Raw genomic sequence first — 25,869 nt, 5'->3', positions numbered from 1 at the left:
CCATTGAAAGAAATGTTACCAAACTCGTTGCGTGGAAGCAGGAGGAATCGAGTTTGAAGCGAATTAGGACGAAGAAAACGTAAGGTGAGTGTATTGGTCTTCCGAGACCATGGTCGGTTACTTTGCTGACAGGCCTCGTATAGGCACGAGGGAGCTCATGGGGTGGGTAGGAATAGCAAATTTGGGGGAAGAATTGTAAATCTGGAAAGAGGTAAGTTTGGAGGTGAGTAGTAAATTTGGAAGGTGAGAATGGTAAATTTGAGGTGTTCAACCCAAACTCTTGGAGGGGTGGGCACTCTTACCTGACGATACTTCACTTATAAAATAACAAGTTTCCAGAATATCTTTTCTCATTCCCTTCCCTTCCGTGGCTGCGAAGGTAGCTGTTCTAGTAAGTGCGAAGAATCCCTTCACAAGTAATCTGCATCATCGTAGTTTCAGATCAAAAAGTACTCGATAATGGATATAACCTATTAGCATTATGACATTAAAAAAATTATGAAAGTAACAATTTTTCATACAGCATAACCTACTCTAACTAGCCACTTTAGTTTTAAACAATTTTTTATCTAAATATGTATATTTTCCACGTATACATATTTAAATAAAATTCAATTACGAAAAGAAATCAAACCCTCTTAAGAGCTACGTGACGAAAAAACGAATTAAATAAGAGCCCTAAAGTTGTCTTCATTGTAAAACACATGTTATCTCTGTTTTTACTATATCTGATAACTTTTGGGCTTAAAGTTCCGATCATACGTAGAAACTTATCGGTTATCACTTCTTGAAATAGTTAATACCTTCAAATGGAAAGTTGTATTGTACTGTTTCTTTGGAAAATTTTCATCCTAAATACGGATCTATCGTCTACTGATTTACAGAACAGGTGACTTGTTTACCGAACCTTTCCCTATAGCTTTCAAGTAGCTTTTACTAATGGAATTTTCCAGTATAATCTTTTGTGCATTTATTTAAAAAAAAAAAAAAAAAAAAGTAACAATCACTCAAAATCCGAGAAATTTTCCCCATATATTTCATACTAGCAGCGTTCACCCCGCTTCGCTGGGGTCACCCCGGAACGCAATAAACCTTGTTAATTAGATAATTTTTACTTTTTCGCTTTCAAGTGATATGATAAAAACCATAGTAGATTGCAGTAAATGTTAACATTATATCGCCTGTCATTTATGTTAACCCGCCCCGCTTCGCTGCGGTCACCCCAACCCGCCCCGCTTCGCTGCGGTCATCCCGGAACGCAATAAACTTTGTTACTTAGATAATTTTTACTTTTTCGCTTTCAAGTGATTTATAGCGCCTGTCAGTTATGTTAACCCGCCGAGTCACAGGGTCATGCGGGTTGCATATAAATACGTTTATTTTTATACCTATGATGAACTAATAACAAAGGATTTGTACGTATGGACACCTGAATGGTCAATTATCTCAAGACACTGGTAATTGAAAATTAAAGTGATATGATAAAAACCATCTAGGGTCCACATCCTAACAACCCCCCAAAAATGAAAGAAATCGGTTCAGCCGTATTAGCGTGATGAGCGAACAAAGGATTTTTTGTACGTATTGACACCTGATTGGTCAATTATCTCAAGACACTGGTAATTGAAAATTAAAGTGATATGATAAAAACCATCTAGGGTCCAAATCCTAACAACCCCCCAAAAATGAAAGAAATCGGTTCAGCCGTATTAGCGTGATGAGCGGACAAAGGATTTTGTGCGTTCTCTTTTATATATATAGATATCCTAAGATTATTTCTTATTCCATTCAACCATTTCTGATGAATCCCCATTGAATATCTTCATAGATTCTATGGATATTTCATTTAATTTTATTATTTATTAATAAACAAAACAATCAATAACCCGTAGAGGAGTATAATGGTTCATAGAAGTTTTCTCAGAAACTATTGATATTTCGCGAAAGCAACTCTCTCTCTTTGTTTTTTTTCTTTCTTTCCTCAAAAGGGTATATTGTGATACGATTTTTATGGTTATTTAGAGTTTTTATGTGATTTGTAGGTTTTTTCTTTAGATTTATTCGATTAAATACGTGTGTGTGCATATGAATAATATAATAAGATATAACCAAAAATGGACAAACCTTTCGCTGAAATTCATTTTCGTTTGTTTTTAATGAAGAGTTAATATTGAATTTTATCTCCTACTCTCGGTACTCCGGGTATTATTCTAGCATCAAGATTGAACCTCCTTCCTTTCGCCCCTCCTTAGGATATGTAATTCGAAAGTGATAAAGACGTTTTCTGTCCAAATTTCAGTAGTTCTAGTAGTATAGAATAAATACATCAATTAATACTTTTCAACACTGATATTTTTACCCACCCTATATACTACTATTACTACTACTACTACTGCTAGTAATAATAATAATAATAATAATAATAATAATAATAATAATAATAATAATAATAATAATAATAATAATAATAATAATAATATACTTTAATAATATTAATTCATTTAGGAAGGGGGCCGCGGTGGCTCAGTGGTAGAGCGTTCACCTCTGGTGCTTGGGGTCCCGGGTTCGATCCCAGCCCCCGCCAAGTGAACTTTGTGGTGGACAAACACCGTGTGCGTGGGTTTTCTCGGGGTTCTCCCGTTTCCTCCCACTTTCTTCATTCCACCATTTCATTCATTACTCATCATCACCGTCTCCTTTAGCCTAACCGGCATAACCGTGGGACGTAAAACTTAAAGATTTCATTTTCATTTCATTTCATTTTAGGAAGGGTTATACGAACAATATCTACCAGAGAAAAACAGTTTAGTAGAGTGCCTGTTCTATGGCGCCGTGGCTTAGTTGGTTAAAGCGCCTGTCTAGTAAACAGGAGATCGAGGGTTCGAATCCCTCCGGTGCCTTTTCTTATTTTTTACTTTAGTGATTTGTGGTTTTCAATATATCTAATAGTGTATCAAATATATATAATTTTTCTTTCTTTCTTTTAATTGCTTTTTATTAGGTCTCTTCTCTATTTTTGTTTGTTTCTAGACGCAAATCTTAGAACTTTTATTTCACGCCTCTCCATACTAACTAGAAGTCTGAAATTTTGTACAGACATGTAAACCCGATGACAATACGATATTTTTACATAATTTATTGTTCTCTACTAAAGATATATCAGTACATACAGTATAATATTCTCTCGGTAAATTAGTTTCCTTTTAAATCGTGAAACTACAATAAACGTAAAGAACAGATTGAATGTGAAAACATCTCAGGTTTTTGTAAAATACAAGCACAAAAGAGATGATATTTTTGTGGGATAAAATGAAGAAATGAGACTAAGGTAGCTTTCACACTAGGATCCTGTGAGCCGCTCGCCTGAGCTGCAACTGCTAGCTTTGCATTGTCTTTAATGTTCGCCTTCACACATACAGTTCGGTGCAAGTAAGGCGCGGCTCTCAGCTACTTTAAAAATCACCCCGCCAGTCGCTGGCTCGAGCGGGCTGTTGGCGGGGAGGAAAATAACACGCAGTCTTATGAGAGCCTTTCACACGTAAGTATGAACTCAGTTGGAATGGAGAAAAATGTACATATATTTGATGTTGAAATTTTTATCATTTTAGTGTTACTTTGATGAAATGCACACTTTATACTATTATACAGTTCGTCAGACGAAGACATAGACATCCTGAAGTAATTGAAAATTTTTCTTTCATCTTCACTCAGTTTAGGAAACAAACTGTAAGCTGAACATTCTTCCAGTCTTGGTCGATTTATAGGATGGATCCACATTGTTCTATATCTTCTTTCCCTTTTTTTCTTGCAATTTATCACCAAGATTAAAACTGCAGCTTCTTCTGGCTCCATGGCTGACATTTTGGTATCGCGATCTTTTGAGCGTCTCAGAAGTATTCAATGCCTTCACATTACAGATTCACATGAACGGCTCACAAGATCCTAGTGTGAAGACAGCCTAAGACCACAAAAGAAGTGGACCCTCTAAATCGTTCACAGTAATCTGATATGATCATTGGCGCCCAATTGTTTTTATAATCTTTGTCTCATTTCTTGATTTCACCCTAAAAAGCACTACTCTAAGCAGATACGTAATAACTAAGGCCCGGATTTTTATGTTTTTACATATTATTTCCTTTGTATGTACGCTGGTCAAAATATGAAATGTTCGCAAATTACGAAGTAAAGAGCCATATAAACCAAAATCACGTTACATATTTTTACATATTTTGAAGTCTGTTACATATTTTCCTTCTACTGTACATATTTTTACATAAATTCAGTTTCCTTGCTCCTTTTCGCTAATTTTCTTCAAATAAAAATAGGCCTATATATGGAACAATAACTCAAAAAGTACTTTATTTAATTATCTGTATTTTTTTCTCACTTTGTTCAACCGATTTGCATTGCGGGAAAGCTGGGTTAAAACAAATCATACACCCTACAATATGCAAAGAAACGTCGTCAGTTATCGTTTCCAATCCTGAAAAAAAAATCTGTTTTTTATATATAAAGAAAGAAAACAATATAAGGATTTTTGTGCTTATCACCTTTGCAAGCAGACGCCACTTGGACATGTGCCGACAAAACAAACTAAAACGCACACAGTTGACTGGCTCTCTCATTTTTTTAATTTTTTTTTTGTATGTGCAACCTCTACAGATGTGGGTGGGGATGGCGGTGAGAGGGAGGTGATTGGAGCGGCTAGGTTTTATCACTTGTTTCTTAAATCGAATAAAAAATCGCTTTTGTATAACTCGATGGCTACTTCGCCACTTCTTCCTTCAAACAAAGGGAAAAAATATTCAGTTTCGCAACCGGTTTGTTAGTGTGCAGCTTGTGACCGAGTCAGTTTGTTTCTTGTTTTCAATGATGGCTTCCTCTTTAGCGTCAAAATTGGAACCGTGGATAGCTATGGATGACGCTTATACCACAGACGGTAAAATTGTATTTGTCAAGTATCCGATAAGAAAATGGGTTGTTCAAGGAAGTCGCAATTGGACCAGAACACGAAAACAGCTATTCACATGAAAAACAAGGTGTTACAGCGTGCCACAAAGCAAAAACTTTAAACCAAAACAAAACCAGCATCTGAAAACAGCAGTGAATTTTACAAAGACCTTGCCACTGCGTTCATAGCAGCAGACATACCGTGGTATAAATTGCAAGTCTCACAGTTCGCGTCCTTTTTGGAAAAATATTGCAAGAGACACATTCCTGACGAATCTACTATCCGCAAGAATTATTTGGATGTGTGCTATGAAGATACTATCAAACACATTCGAGCTGAAATTGGTGATTCGCATATATGGTTTGCGGTGGATGAAACTACAGACGTATTAGGACGTTTCATTGCCAATCTGGTAGTAGAAAAGCTTGACCCTGATACTCCATCACGACCATTTCTGATCTGTTCAAAAGTTTTGGACAAAACAAACCATTCCACAGTTGCACGTTTCGTAAATGATGGACTGAGAGTGATGTGGCCAGAAAGTGTTCCTGCAGAAAAAGTGCTTCTGATGTGTTCTGATGCTGCGGCGTACATGTTAAGAGCTGCCGATGCGCTTAAAGTGTTCTACCCAAACCTCATTCATATGTGCTGTTTGGTCCATGGATTACATCGTGTAGCAGAGGAAGTGCAGATCAACTTCCCTGAAGTCAATGAGCTTGTGTCTTCTACTAAGAAAGTTTTTGTGAAAGCCCCTGGTCGTGTGCAGTGCTACAACAATATGCTACCAAATATGTCGCTACCACCGCACCGGTACTGACACGGTGGGGCACCTGGATACAGGCTGTTAACATCTACAATGAAAATTTTGATGCTGTAAAGTCAGTTGTCACCACATTTCCTGCAGAGTTCAGTGCAGCAGTGCGTGATTCTCAAAGTGCATTCGAAAATCCTGTTGTTCAATGTTCACTAGCGTACATTCCAAGTAATTTCGGGTGGATTGCAAATGTTAGCGAGAAGCTAAAAAAAAAATCAATATTTTTTATGTTCAATAATGTGATTTTTTACTTTCTTGATACATATTTTCATTTGTTTCTCTTGAAAATTTGTACGTATCTGTAGGAAGTTATTACAGAAAGATGTTAGAGTATATATATTAGCTAAGAAAATAGCACAGACACAAAATAAACTCGAAAAAATATTTTTACATATTTTCATATTTTTAACATATTTCTTACATATTTCATTGATTTTTGTTACATATTTATGTACATATTTCGGTACTTTGTACTACATAAAAATCCGGGCCTTAGTAATAACTATATCATCAATGAACATTCAGTAGTGTTTGAAAATAACTGTCCACCCAGTTCTCTTCAGGTGCTACTTTACCAAGCTAACATTGGAAATCTTAATATTTGGGTTTCAAATAAAGATTTCAATTAACCAAAGAAGATTCCAACATAAGTTTGATTTAATCAGATCTATAGCTGAAAATACAGAACTTTTCAGAGAGGTAGTTGACTTTTTAATTGTATGCTGATAGAATTTATAATTTTCTCTACTTTTAAGCGTATCTACTCAGAATCAGTAAATTAGTGTTGACAACATAACGTCTTTCCAATTTGAGGTGTTTCTTTCCTCCCCTTTATTTTGTATAGCACAATAATTAGAACTGGGATAAACAGAAAGAGTGGGGTGTGAAGATTATTTTAAGGTAGAAAAGCATACATACTATACAACATATGTAAGCAAGCTTTGCTTATAAACAGCTAAATCAAATTTTATAAGCTAAGACTTGAATACATAGAAAATACTGTCATCATGAAATCAGTCGGTAGTGATTTATAGTACTTAGTTTTTGTAATTTAAGGTTCTACTTAGGTAGAAGTGAGAGTCTACCCACAGTCTGAATAAAGGAAGACAGCACATTTTTTTTTTTTTTTTTGGTATAAGGAAACTGTTATGAGTACATTTTTTTCTGGCATGAAAGCATTTATATATATATATATATATATATATATATATATATATATATATATATATATATATATATATATAGATAGATAGATAGATAGATAGATAGATAGATAGATAGATAGATAGATAGATAGATATGCGTGGATCCAAGGGGCTATAGCCCCCTCCCCCTTGACGCTCAGGTATACACTGGATAAAATGGGCTTCAATCCTGCTTCACATTGGATAAAGCGGCAAACTATGGTTTAGCCCCTCCATTGATCATATCCTGGATCTTCCACTGTGTATATATACACAGGGTGATTCACAAGGAAATGGAAATAGTTTGGGTGCTGATAGTATGGATGATTCTAAGCAGAAAACCATACTGCTTAGACTATGGACACCTCCCTGAGATGGTTGTTAACCCTGCAATACACAATACGCGCGCGCGGCTACCATTGTAGCCCAGAGTTTTTGTTTTCCTTGCCACAAAGTACACTGCTCCACAAAACTTAAGCAACCCGACAGAACGTTGTTTAAGTGACGTGTGGGGCCCATTAACACTGGTTAGTGGCATGCACATACATAGAGACACATAGGCAAGGCGAGCACCCACTCTATCGCATAAGCAGAACCGTTGCAAGCGCAGTGAACACATTATGCCATGAGGCGTACACCGCAGCCCAGTAGTGTCCGATGCTCCAAGCATTGAGTTAGTGGTTCTTGTGTAGAGTATACACCTTGCAGTGGCTGATAGACGACATTTCAGTGACTTTGACGGGCGAATAATTGGGCGATTGGAATTGGACCGATCGCAAGTGGAAGTGGCGCAGGAATTCAACGTGAAAAAAAGTGTGTCGAGTCTGTAGAGTCGCTTCCAAACTGGAGGTGAAGTCAGTAGACGTCATGGAGGAGGTCGTCCGAAGAAGACGTCTACCGTCGATAACGATTTCTCACAATATCGGCCAAACGTAACCGTCAAGCTTCATGCTCTCAACTGGCCAATGAATTGTTTCAGGCTACAGGACAACGCGTGAGTCGTGAAACTGTTCGTCGGCTGCTCAATAGAGCAGAACTGAATTGAAGAAGGCCTGTGCTGTGTGTGCCATTGAAATTGGAGCACAAACGTGTGCGTTACACATGGTGTCAGGAACATGTTGCATGGGAGGAACACCAGTGGGCGCGTGTCATGTTCTCCGATGAGTCGAGATTCAGCCTGTTGTCTGATTCTGGTCGGACTTTAGTGTGGAGAGAGCCAGAACACGCTATCATCCAAACTTCATTGCTGAACGGCCGTGCTATGGCGGTGGTTCCATTATGGTGTGGGGTGGAATAATGCTGGATGGGGAAATGGACCTCCATATTGTGCAACATGGCACTTTGACAACACAACGGTACCGGGATTAAATTTTCAATACACATGTGCGCAATTTCCGCGGAGCATTTGGCCCAGAATTCCTGTTCATGGATGACAATGCCCGCCCACACCGTGCACATCTTGTGTCCGAGTATCTGGAGAGCGAAGACATTACGCGTATTTCATGGCCTGCATATTCGCCGGACTTGAATTCCATCAAGCATGTATGGGATGCTCTTGGGCGGCGAATAGCGAAGCGCAGTCCACCAGCACGCACTCTCCCTGACCTGCAAACAACTCTCCTTTAGGAGTGGCGCCATCTGCCGCAAGACTTAATCAACACTCTGATTTGCAGCATGGAGGCCAGATGTCGTGCCTGTATAGCTGTTCGTGGTAGTCACACGCCATATTGACTGCCTATGCCCTCTCACAATCCAGCTTCACCTGTTGAGGTATCGTTGTGCTGAACTTTTTGGCCACTCTGTACATCCTAACTGTATTGTTCGTCCTCACTTGTGTTGCATTGTGCATCTGGACCGTCTGTTTGTTCATTATACTTGCTGCAGTGATCGTGTCGTCTTATTTTCTGCCACTTTCTTCGAGTTGCTTAAGTTTTGTGGAGCAGTGTAGTTCGAAATGCTAATAAAAGGGGTGTCCGTGTACCTTTCTATCAACTATCATTCTGCGCGTTTTGTGTGTGGTCGAACGTAAAATCGAAAGTTTCTCATTGTTATCCTGCTTGAAAGTGTCATGGCGGGCTACATCTGTAGCCCACGCGACTATTGCTATCATGAGTATTCTAAAATGTCAAAAGATTTTTCATCATAGTTTGAGTGTTGAACAGATGGTCAATAAGTTTGCAAAATGCAAGTTCTGATGAGGAATGTTTTCTAGATGGGGATGGTAATGGTGAAGAACATTTTGAGAGCAAAGAAGTGCATTTTTCGGACTCAAAAATGATTAGTGAAAATTCAGAAGACGTGACTGAGAATTCCGGGCGGCAGGCATCACTGACACGTGTTGATGATAGTGATAGTAAAGACAGTTGTGAAATTATTATGTGGCAGAAGTAAATTATTATGAAGCAAAAGACAATTTCAAATGGCAAATAGACGCTCCTGCTTATGGCCAACAGTGGTAACCCACACGACTATCCATGACACAAAAATCCGTGCACGTGTTGCAGGGTTAACTATTTTGGACACCTCCCTACAGAAAAGTATTTATTTTTTACTCGGCATGTAATTCCCGTTCTGACAAATTCTATAGAGCGTTGGAAAGGTAACGGACTGGTCTTTCGAATGGTACATAGTAATGCATATGATAGGGAAATTAGAAAGAGAAATTTCCAAAATTGTCTCGAAAATTCCTTTTTTTTCGAATATTTGTAAGAATTGGATAACAATACTGTCGGCGAGGCAGAAAAAAAAATAGCACAACGTAACCCGTTATATGCCAAACATCAATGAGACGTTTCAAGTCGTTAGCTTTCGTAGTGAATGAGAAAAAAATATTAAACAATGATAACTTGTACTTTAAAAAAATCGTCCAGTAGAAATCGTGGAAACTAATTGATTGAAGAACATATGTGGAAGTAAAACATAATAAAATCGAATGCAGAAAGTAAGCTGCATTTTTTTGTTCTGCCCTTTTCCACGTTTATATAGTGTTGGCTTTTCCACCTTTAATTCTTTTTCTCCAGTTTCTTCTATCCTGGGCGTCTTTGCGTAATGATTTTCGTGTCTTGCGTGTCAGTGTTTTATTAATCACTGTTTATTTTAAAGGTTTCGCCAACTTTTAATGTAAGCGAAATCGAAATGAAAAATGTATGTATATCTTTATACCCACATGGCTAAAGCGCTGGAATATTTTGTACGCGTGGTCCTGGGTTCAATCCCGATGGAGTAACATTAAAATTTGAACGCTTTAGGATGGTTACGATTCAACCTTAAACATTTAGATCCACGTCACGCATAGCCTCGATGCTGAAAAAATACGCTAAATTAAAATAAACAAAAACAACGTATTTTATACTATTTATTGGCTAACAAAGAAAAAATTGCATTGCCTTTAGTTCTTTATTAGGAAGCATTTGAAACATTAGTTTCAGCTGCAGTTTTTCTGTTATGCAAAGTGTAAAACAATATTTGAAGTCCACAATATCAACGCCAACCTAGCCATAAATTGTAAACTCATGATATACCAATCATAGTCGGCCGCCATTGCTGTTATGGTATAATTAAAATGAAATTTTTAAAGATATGAGATTGCCTAACTTGACAAAAATTCTTTCTAAATAGTTTTTAAATATGAAAAAAGTGAAGGAAAAATTTCGCTTTGACCAACAACCACACACCTACCCCCTTTAGTAATACTTCTACATAATAGCAATACCAACATCAACACATTTACTCATACACGCAACCTAAGAGGCATGAATCATTTGCTTTTACATACATATGTGCGTAGTATATTAAATGTGTTTGTGGCATTGCTTATCAGCTGAATAAGGCGTTACTAAGCCTATTTTTAGAAAGAGATGTTTTCTTCCGGTGTACATATAGCAAAGATTAGCTTCGTAACCCTCATATTATTTACTAAATCTCACAGGTCGGAAATTCTTTTTTTAATCGAATTTGCTCAGACTTATCTTGCTAACTACGTTTTCCCGGAACTTTCATCATTCTTCTAATGTTGTATTTTAAGGAGAGTTAGAGGTGAAGGAGGGAGTACCACAAAGCAAACGGATCCTCGCACAATCATGGAATCAACACTGTGATAACGAACCTATCTTATCAGATCATAAAAGTACAAGTACATAACAGAATTGCAATAGTAAAGGCAACTGATAATGTAAGAACTAGTAAGAGCAATACGCATAACAAACTACTTATTGGTTCATAACACAGTTATTTATCTTTTTAATAGCATACGTCTTCCACGAAACACGGAAGCGAAATGAGATTTTAATACAGCACTCAGCCTATATAATCCATATTATCAAATGATACCCATCTTCCTACTCGTAAGCATAAACAGATCGGAACTTCCAATGCCCATTAGAATCATTTACCTTTCGTGGAAACTTACAAGAGCTGTGTTTACCATTTACAAGTGCTGTATCACGTGCAGATAAAGCGTGAATAATAGTGACACTTTTTTTTTTTTTTTTTTTTTACAAAAATATTTTTCTCTTTCAAGGTTATTTTTTAAAAGAAGTAGAATTACCGAAGTGTAAATGCATAATCACTGCCATTAATTTTCTAAATAATACTAACTTCTTAACTGTTGACAAAATCTTATAACTTATCTGATCTTCAGTGAGAAAAAGAAGAAGACGAAGAAGAAGGAAAGAAATGGTAAACAATGTGGAATTTTGTTGATAGCAAAACTCTGGGTCAAACACATGTACACTTAAGAAAAGGCGTGGTTATTCGTTAATTAGTAACAGCAATTAATTAGTTCTTTCATGAATATTTCCGGGTGGTTAGTCCTCCAGAGTTGGCCAAGTCCCTCTTCCACCGGAGCTGAAATAAATCAAATTGTCACTACATGACACTCTCGTAAAAAACACTTTCTTTAATAAATGGTGTCACAGCGCAATCTTTAACGTTAAAAACCCCTCTGCTCCAACCTTTCCCTCCCAAGAACAAAATGTTGTGGATCATTAAATTTGCAAGACATGATTATCTTCTTCTTTTCTATTTTTAGTCTTAGACAACTTTATTATTAAAACGTTGGTACACAATGTCATATGTAGAACTTCGTTTATGGTGGCTGGATTAAAGCTACTAAGTTCATGTGATTTCAGGTGTTCGCGTACATATTTTAATACGGTAAATGCTAATTTTTGCAAGTGGGTGATAAAACCCGAAGCATTTGAAATATTAGCGTATGCCACTGTTATTACAAGATATCTACAAATTAAGTGTAGATATTAAATTTCTTATCACATTACACAAAAAATATGAGAAACGATTGGGTTTTTGAAATGTGGGTGTGAAGAAGAATGGCGAGAATTAGCTGGGTCGAGCAGAAAACGAATGAGGGGTGTTAGAAATGATGGGGGGAAGAACAATTTTAGATATTATTAAGAAGAGGAAGAGAAACTGGTTGGGGCACTGATTAAGAAGGAACTGTATCATGAGGGATATCCTAGAGGGTATGGTGGCAGGAAAGAGAGGGAGAAGGCAAAGGAAGCTACAATTGATAGACGGTATCAACACGGAAAGATTGTACGTGAAGACAAAGAGGTTAGCGGAAGACCGTGGAGCATGGAAGCTTCTCAGTTGCAGCAAATGACCTACCAATAATGGCAGAATAGCTATGATTATGATGATTATTAACTTTCTGGTTGCATGAAAAATGAAAATACGATATAACTCAAATAACTTCTTTTATTGTACGTCAGAATATCAGGTGTCAAAACGATGGAAGGCTGCATTAATGCGTTCTCTCTTCTCAGAGATCAACGAAAGCTCTAATGTTTGTCTCATAGATAATATCCTTGATATAGTCTCAAACAAAGAAATCTCATGAAGATAAATCGGGTGAAGGAGGCGGACATAATATGAGATCACAAACACACTGTTTTCTCCTGCGGAGCATCTGTTTTATTTAATGCATCGACTATTCACGGAAATCCAAATTAGCAATGTTACGAAACTTATTTTATCTTTGTTAAAGGGTTAGGAGTTAAGATAAATTTATAAATCATCTGTTCAATGTTTAATGCCTTTCGTGTTTAAGAATAAGACGACTAACCCTAGCCAGCAGAGAGTTATGCCCTCCTTTTGGCATAATTACCAAAGTTTGAATTTACCTAATTTCTACATTAGAGAAGACACGGGAAAGAAAGTTCTTTACATCATTCATAGAAACACGGTATTATTTTTTTTTTTTTCTCACACACGCACAAAATATAAGAAGTTAATTTATCTTCTCGTTAAAAAAGAAAATGTAGAAGTTTATGTGTACTGTTTCGTAACCCATCCGCTGGAGCTTCACATATGGCAGCATCTATCAACCATTATGAGAATGCATCTGAATATGGTCTAATGACTATTTTCGTCACTTAACAAAAGAAAACTATCAACCACATAAACATTTACTGAAGATTTTAAGGTTTTGTTTTATTTTGCTTTTTTCTTTGATAACGCATAGAGCGAATGTAATTTACATTAGGTCTTTCAATCTACCCATCTCTTATAATTTTGGAAGATAAAAAGTTATTCTCTATGAGAAATAACAGCTTCGTGTGTTTTTTTTCATATATATATATATATATATATATATATATATATATATATATATATATATATATATATATATATATATTTCTCTTTGTCTCTCTCTTTGACTGAGATGATAGATGTCAGCGTGAAGAGGCTTCCCCTCTTGGCAATGAATTTCTTGGAACAAGACTTTACTTCACTTCGAATCACCACCCAGCAGAAGCTCTTCCTTCCTCAACTCTTCAGTGTTGCAGTCTAACAAAGTTATCTCTAAAAACAAGCACTGAATCATGATTCTAATGAAACAAAAATGTTAATCAATTTCATAATTACATAGTAGTAGTAGGTAATTTACGAGTTAGGCCTTCGGTAAAGAAAGCTGTAACTAGAGCTGTGCGATATTCGCTTTTAGACATCGAAAATCGGTATCGAATAATATTGAAACTTGATCGATATATCGAGAAGCCGAATATTTAAAAATATCGAATAACTAAATATTAAAAATATCGAAATACTAAAAAGTATCCAAAGATCGAAACAGTATTAAGCACTGGAAATCGAACTATTAAAAAGTATCAAAAGATCACAAAATCGAAAAAGATCGATATATATACCCAGACAGCATGTTTGCTTGCCGCAAGCTTGCCTGCCGCTTTTATTTGATTTTATTTCGCTTTGGCTTATACACAAAAGCTTATTTCTGCTTAGCGCAAGCCGTAGTGCGGGCAACCCACGCTTCGCTTGCGAGACGATTTTCTTTAGATTGAAGTAAAAAGCCAGCGCGCGTTCGATTTTCAGTTGTTCTCAAAATCCACGTGACGCTGACCTCCTTACTTTCGGCGATAAGGTAGTGTTTGCGTTGTTAGTGTCTTGTTAGCATTCAGCTTGAATAAAGGACAAACTTAATTATTTTTTTAATTGTTCCGTCTAGTACTCTAGTACTCTAGTCCCACGTACCTATAATATCGCTCTTTATTTCCTCATATTTCGGTAACTATGAGGCATAACGAATTGTAGTATTTACGTATAAAGCATAAATGTGAACATAGATGGCAGCAGATTTAAGCCTACTTATTTCGCGAAAGAATACAGAACTGTTGCAGATATTTTAATATAAACTTCAAGTTTAACTTACAATTTACTATAAACTTTATCTGAACGCTGTGTTTAAAGTATAAACATTTTTCTGCGTTTTTATATAAAAAGGTAGAAATTTCAAGTACTCGCCACTAATATAGCAACATGTTAGATATTTGTAAGAAGCAACGGCGCGTTGCGTGTCACAACTAAACCGTAACAATTATGCTTATTTTGATGTTTTGTAGAAGCGGATGGGAGACTTGGGTGTTTTCATGGTTGTGCAGATGCTCCAATAATTGGGGAGGTGAGGGGACAATATATTGTAGCATAGATTTAGTCAGACGGTTAAATTATACTGATTTCGTACTGTTTTATCTAAATTCGCTTAGTGCAAGATTCCATATAGCTTCTTTGGATTGTGTTTCGCTTCCAATAAGCTTAATAAAGCTTGCCATTGATGAGAATACGCTTAAATTGGCTTGCGTTTGAGATAATTTGACTTGTGTTTAACTTGTGAAGACAAGCTTGCCCCAAGCCTTGCCCAGATGTAACTAACTAGCTTGCCACAAGCTTAAAGCAAGCTAATTGGCTTGCATAGTATAGCTTGCGGCAAGCTAATTTACCTTGCAACAGCAAGTTTGTGGCAACTTGCAGCAAGTTTAAATTGCTGTCTGGGTATATATATATATATATATATATATATATATATATATATATATATATATATATCGATCGATATATCTTTATATATATAATTTTTATATTGATCAATCGATGTTTAAAAATATAGATCAAACTATGTTTAAAAATATCAATTAACCAACGTTTAAAAATATAGATCAATTGATGTTTAAAAATATCGATCAATCAATTTTTAAAAGTATCGATCAATCAATATTTTACAATAGTGATAGATAAAATATCGAACCATCATAGCGGTATGTAATAGCGTTTGAAGTCAATGCGATTACTACTGGTGGAAATACCCCGTGCATGCGACTAGAGCTCAAAATATCTTGCATCAAAATATATTGCAAACGGTAGGAAGAAACCAATGAATGGTGGAACAGAAATTATAATTCCTGAGCATCAGGGCTACGCTCAGAATTGGCGCAATCCATTTCACACATGGAACCAAATCACCATATAAACACGTCATATAACTTGGGATTCTTATTACGACCGCAGCTTGTGTCAAGTGATGCAATATACCATTATTATTAATATCTTGTTTTAAGGTTGGTTTAAAGGGACAAATTTTGCCGATAGACGTCACTACTGTCTTCGTATCGCTCTCCTGTGGTTTTTACCTTTCACGAAAATTCACGATTTCTCTTACAAATTTCAAACAACAGACTTCAAATTTTTAGAAAAAGAACTTCATAACCTATCGAAGGCAACAATCTGTGCCGATTTTTTTTGTATTTATTTAGAATGTTCTTCATTGTTGAAACAGAATATGGTTAAAGATTTGGATATTCAATTTCAACAATTAAGCCATTTCAGCAATGAAGATTCATAAAAAAAAAAAAAAATCGGCATGGATTGTTGCCTTCAATAGGTTATGAAGTTATTTCTCTAAAAATTTGAAGTCTCTAGGTTGAAATTTGTAAGATAAATCGTGAATTTTCGGGAAAGGTAAAAAAATACATGAGAGAGATAAGAAGATTGTAGTGACATCTATCGTCAAAACCTGTCCCTTTATACCAACCTTAATTAAATAACATGTGTTATTGGAGGCTCCTAGTATCGAAAGCTGCCAAATCCATTTTTTTTATTTTATTTTATTTTATTTTATTTTTTAACCAAAGTTGAGTTATAGTATATCGACTTGTTATATGTTTGATCTAAAGGAATTCCATGGAAACAGAATGTTGTTTAAAGCTTAATACGAGGGTGGACCCAAAAGAAACCGGATTGAAAGAGCGCTGCCGTTCCTAGGCGTAGTATAGAGAGTTCTCCTGGTAGGTGGGTCTAGTAGAGACCTTCCCATTCCCAGATCAGTTGGCCAAGCGGCGTCTGCGTAGGAGGTTAACGTTTGATCGTATTATTGTTTTTCTTAACTGTTCTCGTTTGCCGCCTGTGAAATCGTTATGGCAGGTTCAAATGAACAAGGAGTGTGTTTGCTTCCTACTTGGAAAATCGGAAACGAAAACTTACCAAATGCTTCAACAGGCTTTCAAGAAGAATACTATGAACCGCACAAAATTTTTTGAGTGGTTTGGGCGCTTTAAGTGTGGTGAGATGAGTTTTGAAGATCATGCTCGTTCTGGGTGCTCTTCATCATTTCGAAACGACGAAAACATCGAACAAATCTGCCCCAAAATCAGCGAGGATCGTCGTTTCATGATCGATGGTATTTCAAAATCGGCAGGAGTGAGTTGGAGCTCGTGCCAGCGTGAGGTTTTCCAAATGAGACATGTTGCCCCTAAGTTTGTTTCTCGCCTGCTCACACAGGATCAAATCATTCGTCTGAATTTGAGCCAGGACTTGAAAAATCAGATTGAAAGTGATCCAAACTTTTTGACCAACATGATGACATTTTCCGAGAATTAAACAAAATCTAAAAGAAAAATGTTTTGATGTGTAGAGGGTGTAAAAAAAAACTTCGCAGAGCGCATTGGACGATATAAAAGTTCCAGAGTTTCAGAGGTGCTTCAAACAGTGGGAAAGAAGATGGAAGAAATGAATCACATTTAATGGAGAGTACTTTGAAGGAGACTGAAAGAATTTTGTAAAAAAAAAAAAAAAAAAAAAAAGTAATATTTTTTTTTTTAGAACGAAAGTCCGGTTTCTCTTGAGCCCTCCCTCCCAAGAGAAACAATATTTCATACTAAAAAAACTAGTTCAAATGGAGTTTCACTGCACGTTCAATGAGATTACTAGAAACTAAGCGAAATGGAAAGGGTGGATTTTGATACTAGGCACCTCATTTAATATATTTGTTATTTTGCTTAACCAATGAGACAAAATTTAACCGAATACTTAACTACTTTTCTCCTTTACTATTTTTGAGCGTAGGAGTTACAAGAATTATGTCCAACTCTCAAAACTTTAATTGAAAAATATTTCAAATTAAAGTTTGAGAGTTAATGATTATTTTAGGTTACTATTATGTTATTATCTGTTCTCTTGTTAGTGTTATAGTGAAAGTCTTCATTAGATCAGTAGCGTACATAAAATTTCACCAGAGGAAGGGGTTAAAATCACTCAAACTCATATCGCTTTAAAACATCCGTCATTTTTGTATACGTATTTTACTGTGGTAAATGTTTATTTTTGCATAATATCTTGTTAAGGTGGGGCATAACCAAAACACACACATACACCTTTTTCGTACTACACTGAATCTCACTTTAATAGTTATTGAGTCTGTCATTGTTGGCCACGTTATTAATTATTGTGTCTTTCGGCAGGTCCAGGGACTAATGATTTTTTTTTAAATTTTAGATTTGGATCTGAAAATCCTTCTTCCACGTTTCTCGATCTTCAGCTTCCTCTTTTAACTCCCAATCTTTTCTTCTATTTTTCAAGTTATCGATCAGTTGCGTTCTCGCTTTCATTCCATCTGTCCTTCTATGGCGGTATAACGAAGACAATTTCTTCGCAAAATGTGTCTAATCCAATTGGCCTTCCTACGAAGGATGCTGGCTAGAAGTGTCGTCTTCTCTCCTACCCGTTTTAAAACATCTTCGTTTATTGCTTTATCTGTCCATTTGATGTTCTCATTTTCCTCCAACACCACATTTCGAAGCTCTGTAAATATTTCTTCTCTAACTTCCGTAATGTCCAAGTCTCTGAATCACATAGTCCAATGCTCCAGATCTAGCACTTGACCAACTTCTTTCTAAGTCCAATATTGAGCCTCCTGGTTAAGAGTGGCCCTTTTTTTGTTATTGTTGAATGCTTCTTTGACTATAGCTATTCTTGACCTGATCTCTTTGGTGCAGAAGGCGTCTCTCGTCAAAATACTTCCCAGATACTTGAAATTATCGACCTCTTCAAGTTCTCTTTGTTCTAATGACCCGTAAGGGCGCGTTTACACGGGATATTCTCATGACTTTCGACTTTTGATATTGATTTTCCATTCCATATAGTTACCCACTGTCAATTATTTTGTCAATCATCTCCTGTAAGCCCTTATAGCTACAATACATCTACTGTGTACATGTGCATACCTGGTTGGCCACGTATGACATACTGTTTAGCGCAATAAAAATTCGACTTGGTCAATTTTCTCGATAACTAAGAATGAGCATTTATTCTCACGTTTTGTTTAGCTCAACAGAAATATCTCTCTCTTTGGAAGTTTATTATTATTATACACTATTACTATTGTAAAATTATTCCTTGTGTATTTTAAATTACCCTATTCAATTTAGAGCTTTCTGGGCGCTTAGAGGCAACAACACTTGCAATCAGAGGATCGTAAGGAAAGAAAAAAAAAGAGAAAAAGAAAAATCTTGTTTCAGTGAGGAGAGTGAACAGGCGGTTGGTTGATGGTAAAGTAAAAGTAGTCTCTTTTTATGTAATGCTTCATCCATTGCTGCAAGATAGGTTTTGAATTAACAAGAAGAGAAGGAGGAAGAAAATAACAAGGGAGAAAGAAATATAACCATCAGATATATATATAAAAAAAGTATTAAGAGCAATGAAGATGTGAAGAAAGCGAAATATAGAAATTCTAGATTTTGGGTGAAATATGTTAGCTAAGCTAAGCACTAGCATGTTTCAGGCTTAGTGGGAGGTCCTGGATCGAAACCTGATGATTGTCATCAGGACTGCGTCTTTCTGATGTTATAATTATTCATCAGGCAAAATCTGAATTGTAAACTTCTTTCTCTCTTCTACATTACACTATTCTTCTTGGCGTTGCAACCTTTGATGGGCTGTTACATCAGAACAATGGCGACTCTTGAGAGAAGGCACACCACGAAAGTTTTTTTTTTTTTTTTTTATCGCTTGAAACTAACGGAAGGAAATGTACCTAATGTTCTAATACATAAATACAATAATTACTACATTAAGTACGTTTCTTTCTGTTATTTTCTAGCGAGAACACTTTAATTTTCTTTGGTGATGTGATTTCTCTCAAAAGCCGACATTGGCTTAGAACAAGGCACTTATCCTGTTACTTCTCGTTTTCAAGTTCAACTCCGATTCACAAAACTGATAAGTTCTACCCTACACAGTCGTATGAAATCATGAAGAAATACCAAAACAACAGTAAAGCCATTTCTAAATACTAGTCTAGCATCTCTAATTTGTCGTATGATTAGTGTATGCATCTCCGGCACGGAGAAGAAGGTTAATTTCCGGTGGGAGCTCATGAGGTTCGAACCCCACGTTCAGCTGTAGGTCTGCGTTTCATATAGCCTTGCTGCTGAACTAAGCGCTAAACTCGAAACTAACAAAAACTAATTTGTCGTAATTTTATGTTGAATACAGTTAATAAACGTTTGATTGTTATAAATTCTATCTAGAATTATTATACGTAGAACATAGGCGTCCCCACCAAAAATTTTCTGGGGGAACAGTACCCTTCACTTAACATTGTGGACTAAATTTAAAGAAAGGCTGATGTCATTGCACCCCCATTAATTTTCAAAATGTCACATAACATGAATTAAAGCGCCACAATTTAGGATAGATAAATCCTATCAATGGTGAAAACAAGTTCTATTCCAGGGACACAAAAAATCCTATTTATGGTACTGTTGTCAATATTTATTATAATTAATGGGATTTCCAGGGAGATGATATTAATTTGTAGTTTTCATGACAGTACAATGAACCTATGATCAGTGACTAAGCATATTATTCAAGTTCATGTTTTCATTTATGATTTGTATTGTTTCCCATTTTGACACTGAAATTGGGTCTTTCAGTATCCTGTTAAAAAGCTCCAACCTCTGATAATATCTCTAGTAATATGAGCCCAAGAAACGTAGATCCTTCTTCAAAAAGCTTAAAAGCCCAGCTGCTGATCCTAAAGATGTATTAACAATTCCGACAGTCTTCATCTTTTCCAACGTAGAGAGAATTTCTTCATAATGTTAAAAAAAAACTCTCATTATTTTCGTTAGCGTTATTTAAGTGAATCATCAGAAATAAAATTTTCCAACCGTAGAGTGGTTTTATGGAGAACTGAAAAATTTTTCCCATGTTATTTATATGGGACGTCTTCTACACCCCAAATTTTAGGCACTTCCGGCAGGATTAGAATCATGAAATTTAGCATGATTGTAGCCTTCCAAGACTAACCGACAGGAAAATTGCCAAAAATGAATATTTTAATTTTTTTAGGGGTCTAAAGGGGGATGAAGAAATTCCCATGCTATTTAAATGAGAGTTTTCTTGGGATACAACATCTTATCTTTTAGATAGTTGAAATAAAAAAAAAGAAACGATAGAATTGTGGGTTCAGGAAGTGCGAGGCCGTAGACCGAGCAAAGACAGTGTGTGGGGGCTAAGCCCTCGGATGGGCAAATTCAGCAAATATGAAGAGCAAGTTCACGAAATTCACTGTTGATTCAAAGGCCAATTGATAAGAAATGCGAGGCCGTAGGCCCGAACGAACTCGCGGGTCTGGGGGCGGAGCCCCCAGCTGGGCCAAAGGCTAACTAACTAACTAACTATATATATACACAGTATATAGTTAGTTAGTGTAACACTGGCAATAAATCACAGGAAATCAAGCAAGGAGTACATATATTGTATGGCACAGTGTGTAGAAATACAAGAAACAATGGGTAGGCTATACGGAGAAATGCACTATTGCAAAATGATACGACCACTGCACTTAATACCCTATGTATGAAAAATTGTTCACTGCTAGTTGAAACACGCGATCAAATATGGTGTTCACTAGGTTCTGTAATGAGGAAGTGTCAAGTGCATCCCAAGCAGCAATAATAGCATCTTTCAAAGACTCGATACTATCGTATTGTCGACCTGCAACAAGCACTTGTCGACACAACACTTTCCAAACATTTCTCATGGGATTCAGATCCGGGAAGATTGCAGGCCAATCCATTACGTGCACGTTTTTATAGTCAAACCATTCTTTTGTGGAATTGGCCACATGTATAGGGGCATTATCCTGATGAAAAAAGAAAAACCCACAAATGTCCATCAATCACACCAGCGAAGGGAAGCAGATTATTTTTGAGCACAGTTTGATAAACAGTGGCCTTCATATGGCAAGAAAGGAAAGGGATTTTGGTTTTACTGTTAGCACCATACCCACCCCAGGGCACTACAGACTTGCCACCTTGCTGCTGTTTGGAAAAGATCTGTTCTTTTCTCCTCAAATCATGCCAATAATATGCCCAGCCGTCTGGCCCGTCTAAATTAAATTTATTTTCATTACTGAATATTACCCGCTTCCATTCTTCTTTCCAGAGCACATGCTCTTTCGCACATCTTAGTCTCTTGCGCTTGTGATCGGCGGTGAGTTGAGGTTGAACTTTCTTTTTCTTGTATTGCTGCACAGCGCGGCATAAGGTTGATTTGTGGACGTTTATGGTAGGATCACCGGACAGGTCGCCTAGACTTGTATGGCCTCCATTAAGCTTACGCACTACATTTCTTACTTGTCTCGGTGTTAGTTTCCGTGGTCTTCCGCCCGACTTCTTTACACCATACTTTGTTCCGAGTTTCAAATAATTATTTACCACACAACGGTGCGCCCAATTTACCTACCTATAGCTCTGGAAGACATTCCTTCAAATTTATAAGCGGTAATTCGGCTCTTTTCATACTCAGAGAGAGCGCTCCTTCGACCCATTTTCCTACTCGTCCGTCATACACATTACGAACGCGTTCCAACACGGTATTGTGTCTTCTTCAGTCACATGAAATCTAGTTTTCTGCTTGAAAATGCTTCGAGTGACTACAACCTTCACCAATCTACAGTAACGATCTCTATCACATAGTGATCGTGTCATTTTGTAACAGCTGATACCCACCTTTTAGTTTGTTTCTTTCCTGGCTGCTCTTCATCAGAACAAACACCTGAGTTCTCCATGTCTTTTTCTAGTGCATACTAACAGTTATTACTCTACGTTCTGTTCCGTTGTCATTTTCTCTTGGTTCTTGCGTTATGTTGAATAACTCTGGTGGTCGTATTATTTTCCAACGCACCTTATATATATCGAGATAACCATCGCGAGTATCTCACGTTCATCGACTATATCACGAGCTCCTTGTGTCATGAGGATAAAACTCCTTGTCGAAAGTAGGTAGACACAAGTTTCAACGTCTTAGAATATTCTACTTCTGAAGCTAGAAGGGAAATAAATTGACAAATGTTCAAGCGTTTTCGAAAATTCCACTTCTAAAGGAGGAAAACGAGTGCAATTTCCATAAATTTCCCCTCTCTCATACTCACCGGTAAACAGATGAACTAATTGAAATGGATTTTAGAATATAGAAGCTCGCACTTGGTGCGAGCTGACTTTTTTATCATTTCATTTCAATACACATCTTAAAGGGAAGGGGAGTTGGAGAATGAGTCGAAATATTTTCTTAAACCTAATCTTCCCTAGCATGGCCGGCTACTTCTGCTAGCAATAAATTAAAAATAAATTATACAATTTTAGTGTCAACTCTGATGCAAATAGTCGTTGGCTCAAGTTTGTGGTGAAGAATCTGACCGTGAGTTTGTCACCCGTTTCCTTTAGTACACAGTTTGTAGCACGTAGAACTAGCTAAATGTTTCATTTTTTTTTTATTTAGTCTAAGATTCTGTCTTCGTAATACGTAACGTTTTAGCTATTATGCGTAAACCATTTAATTTCTTAATGGTACGGAAATCATTTTTTCCCTTTTGCTTTCTCATTGTCGTTTTTATTTAACGTCCCATGGTTGTGCCTTTTAGGCTAAAGGAGAAGTATGATTAATGATAGTGAATTATTATGGAAGAATTAGTGGAATGAGAGTCTGGGAGGAAGTGGAAGAATCACGAGAAAAAACACGAACACGATGTTGTCCGCCACGAACTAGGGTGGCTGGGGATCGAACTAGGGACTCGTCACACAACAATTGAACGCTCTAACACTAAACCGCCATGCATCTATTTGATTATTTAAAAATCAATTTTAGTTACATATAATGTGCTTATAGTTCTACAAAGTATTTCTTCTTTTATATGATTTAGATGGCATGGATTTATGATATATTTTGGGGGGCACGGTGGCTCAGTGGTAGCACGGTTATCTCGGTGCTTACGGTTCCTGGTTCGATCCCTGGCTACGTTGGTTATGATGGATAACATCGTGTCTGTGGGTTTTCTCGAAGTACTCTCGCTTCCTCCCACATCCTCAACCCACCGATTTTCCCATCATCATTCACTTGCCTCAATCATCCATCTCCCTTAGCCTAAGTAGCATAAGCATCTGGTGCTAAACTAAAAGATTTCATTTGATTTTCATGACATATTTTTATACTTTGATTTTGTATATTAAGTTAAGCATCTCAAGATACATATAAATAAACTCATAGTTAGGGAGGTTTTTTGGGGGAGGAAGTTGAAAAAACGATCTTTCGACTGCTGTAACAGCTAAGATTTCGGCTAATGTTTAGCAGAAGAGGTCCAGCAATTGTTTCTAAAAAATGGTACAATTTCGGTAATTTCTGTTCATATTAGGTTAGGTTCGGTTAGTGTAAGTGACTTTAGGTTAGTTTAGTTTAGGTTAGGTTAGGTTATGTCAGATTATGTTAGCGTAGAGGTCCAGTATACTTTTCAAAACATGGTAGAATTTCTCTTATCTCTACTAATATTAGGTTAGTTTAGGTTATATTAGGTAGTCTAGATTTGGTTACGTAATGTTAGATCTAAGTACTTGCATCATTCATTTCTGCTGTAAATTTTGTGTTTCTTACGTGCTTCTGGACCCCTTCTACTAAACATAATCCAAAATTTCTTTTCAGACCTTACAACTGATTTTATTTGTCTGACGTGACTGCTTATGATTATTCACGGACCGTTTTTTAAAAATAATTTCGTGTGTAAATATTAGAAAGAGTTGACATGTTATCTTTGTGAAGATTGGCAATGTTGGTCTGGTTGTTGTCAATGAGTACGCAACGGGGATTTCAGGGTTCCAACCCCTCTTGTAAAAATAAGCATTTAGCGTTTTACAATATGTACACAAAAACCTGAAATCATTTGAACTTGGGAGAATGAATCCTATTCTTGAGAAAATTTGTGTCCGCTACTGAGTGTGTACTGGATAGTTTAGTGGAATGAGAATGTCGAAACAAACGGTAGACCCCCGAGGCAACCCACAGACGCGAGTTGTCCATCAGAAACTCACATGATCTGGAATCGAACCATGAACTAACATCTCGAAACCAGAGATGGGCTCTCTACCACTGAGCCACCTGTCTTCTCGTTGTTCGTTTAATTTTAAGAAGTATAACCTCTCATTAACAAATAAATGAATTGCATATTGAGTAATATTGAGAGTATGCATTGTCACGTTAGAAGGTTATTCAGAGCAAGATGTGTGCGTTCAGAACGACGTGCATATGAATATATCTTAATGTAGTCATGCGAAAGGTTCATTCCACTCCCACTTTTTTCTTCACTTACATGAAAGCTGGATTCAAGCCAACTGTTGTTTGTAACAATGAACGAAATGAAACATCCTTGCTTATAAGAAAAAAAGAATGTTTCCTACAATTTTTCTTCTTTTTTGAGGCGTTTCATAAGGCATTGTAGAGCTTCTGGCATTCGAATTATCATAGCTAAATGTAAATTATACATCTTAGATCTACACTACGGGTTTAAAATTTGAAGCGCTCGATTTCCAAATTCTCGTTTTTCCCAGGCAGCGGCTTGCGTTAGTTACTACACGTTCAGTTCTCGGTTGGGATTGGAGTTGAGTTGAGTTGATTCTGAGTTTAACGTCCCGTTCAGCAGCGAGGCTATATGAGACGTGGACCTACTGATTAACGTGGAATCCGAACCACATGAGCTCCCGCCGGTGGGATTGGAGTGTTTGCCTCGGGTATATGCACGAATAACAGTTCTGGTTATACTATGTGCAGGTTTAGGCTTTTAAGCTCTCTGTGGTGTTGAAAAGCGTAAGATGGTTCCATATTCAATCAGTTCTTTTACGTTTATCCTAGCTTCACAAGAGAAACGAAACTAATTTATGGAGATCTCCTTAATGTTATACTGCATATCCCAACTTCGTTGTACTTTTGGTTGCATAATTGCATAGGATATGCAGTTAATACAAAACAATACGGTAAAATGATAAACTACATAGAAAATTATG

At 36.7% G+C, this 25,869-nt stretch overlaps 1 protein-coding gene and 1 non-coding gene across 3 annotated transcripts in view; one reads left to right on the top strand and one right to left on the bottom strand.

Annotated features, from left to right (window-relative positions):
• LOC145660563 (uncharacterized) overlaps positions 1-25,869 on the bottom strand; it is a 385,653-nt gene that overhangs the window by 828 nt on the left and 358,956 nt on the right. The window lies entirely within an intron of this gene.
• On the top strand, positions 2,827-2,900 carry TRNAT-AGU (transfer RNA threonine (anticodon AGU)). The gene has a single exon. It is a non-coding gene; the product is annotated as a tRNA-Thr (tRNA).

The sequence above is a fragment of the Thermobia domestica genome, chromosome 9 (genome assembly GCF_964235325.1).
Source record: "Thermobia domestica chromosome 9, izTheDome1.hap1.1, whole genome shotgun sequence".
Lineage (NCBI taxonomy): Eukaryota > Metazoa > Arthropoda > Insecta > Zygentoma > Lepismatidae > Thermobia > Thermobia domestica.
This window is presented reverse-complemented; position numbering and strand designations above follow the sequence as displayed.